A 2375-nucleotide genomic window follows, 5' to 3' on the forward strand; every position below is an offset into this window, starting at 1 on the left:
AACAACACCGCAGACGTAGGTGTAGCTCTTGAGGCTGGCACGCAACTTGCCAGAGTATATGCTCTACCCACAGAAGTGAACCCCATGGGACCCTTACAATTCACCCCGTCTACAGAAGATGGCTGGACGGTAACTGTCTCAGCCATAAATGCTCAAGCAGATGATGAAGACATTGGGCGAAAACTACTGGAAAAAGTGCAACTGGACCCGTCCCAGTACACCAAACAGGAAGAGTCTCAAATGGAGAAACTACTGCGAGAACACCAAGACTCCTTTGCAAAGCATGACACCGACTTCGGGTACACCACCAGTATCCAACACGAGATTCCCACGGGCAATGCTGCCTCTATTCGCGAGAGGTACCGACAAATACCACCTCAACAATACCAGGAGGTGAAAAGCCTCTTAGAATCTATGCTACACGCCGGAGTGGTGCGGGAAAGCCAGAGCCCATGGGCTGCACCCGTGGTGATAGTCAAAAAGAAAGATGGATCCCTGAGATTTTGCGTAGACTACCGTCGGTTGAATGCTTGCACGATCCGGGACTCCTATCCACTCCCCCGGATCGAAGAGTCACTGACCGCCCTGAAAAAGGCCAAATATTTTTCGTCTCTAGACTTGGCCAGTGGATATTGGCAGGTCCCCATGAGTGAGAAGGACAGAGAAAAGACCGCCTTCATCCTTCCCATGGGCCTGTACGAGTTTGACCGGATGCCATTCGGCTTGAATAACGCACCAGGGACCTTTCAGAGACTGATGGAACGCTGTCTGGGAGATTTCAACTTCGAATTCACGCTGATATACCTTGATGACATCGTGGTATACTCCGCCACCTTCGAGGATCATCTTCACAAGCTTGGCAAAGTGTTCCAGCGCTTGAAGAAACACGGCTTGAAGTTGAAGCCCAGCAAGTGCCGTCTATTCCAGCAGGAGATCGATTACCTGGGACACCGAATCTCGGTCGAAGGTGTCCAACCCTCTCCAGAGAAGATAGCAGCTGTCCAAGAGTGGCCACAGCCAACTACCATCAAAGAAGTCCAGGCTTTCCTGGGGCTAGCGGGCTATTACCGCCGATTTGTCAAGGACTTTGCCCGGCTTGCGGAACCACTGCATGAGACCCTCCGAGGGACCGCGAACAGTCCCAGAGGACGACGCATCAGCTGGGGGCCCGACCAAGAAAAATCCTTCCGGGCGCTTCAAGCTGCTCTGACATCACCCCCTATTCTGGCATATGCAGACTACACCTTGCCGTTCCAGTTATACACCGACGCCAGCCTTCAAGGTCTCGGGGCGGTCCTCTCCCAAGTCCAAGATAACAAGGAACGCGTAATAGCCTATGCCAGTAGATCCCTCCGTGACACCGAAAAGAACCCCGTCAACTACAGCTCTTTCCGCCTGGAACTCCTGGCCCTGACCTGGGCTATGACAGAGAAATTTGCTGGCTACCTGACAGGGGCGGAGGTGCTGGTCGTGACAGACAACAATCCTCTTGCCCACCTAGAAAATGCCAAACTAGGGGCAATGGAACAGCGCTGGATGGCAAGGCTCTCTAGATTCCAATACAAAATTAAATACAGAGCGGGGATGGAGAATCAGAATGCTGACAGCCTTTCCAGAGTGACATCATCCCCGCCGGTAGGGGACCGGGATGAAGAGTTGGAGGGAGATGAACTGCCCGACTTTGCCCGGCTAGCTAAACAAATAGAAGATAGCCGCCAGTATGCTGTAGGTGGGATCGAAGCTGTAGTGGGGTCCCCCCTGTCCCAACAAGAATGGGCCAAGCTTCAAGATCGAGACCCTGAACATGTCTTACTGAAACAGTACGTGAAGACACAAGAGAAACCACCCTCCGAAGTAAGAGCCCGACTATCAACCAGGGCCTCTGCCCTACTTGCCCAATGGGATCGGCTGATCGTGAAGGATGGAGTCTTGTATCGCAGGGCCCTTTTATCCCATATGCTGGAAGAATGTTTGCAGATTGTCGTCCCGGTGCAGCTAGCCCATGAGATGGTGGCTGAAGCCCACAGAAGGAACGGCCACTTCGGCATAGACAAGACCCTCCGGTGGACCCAGCAATTCATTATTTGCCCAGGACTCCGTAAGCTGGTTGAAAACGTCTGCTTAAGATGTCATACATGTGAACTCCACAAGTCTACTGAGCAGCGTGCACCCGTCCAGACTATTAGCACATCCAGGCCCCTCAAGTTGTTGATGGTGGACTATCTGTTGATCGGAATGGCGAATAGTGGCTACCAGTACTGTCTGGTGATGGTGGACCACTTCACGAAATTCGCCGTCGCTGTTGCTACCAAAGATCAGACTGCCGAATCAGCTGCACAGGCCATCTGTCAACACTTCGTTCGGGTCTACGGGTG

This window comes from Ranitomeya variabilis, chromosome 7 (assembly GCF_051348905.1).
Source record: "Ranitomeya variabilis isolate aRanVar5 chromosome 7, aRanVar5.hap1, whole genome shotgun sequence".
NCBI lineage: Eukaryota > Metazoa > Chordata > Amphibia > Anura > Dendrobatidae > Ranitomeya > Ranitomeya variabilis.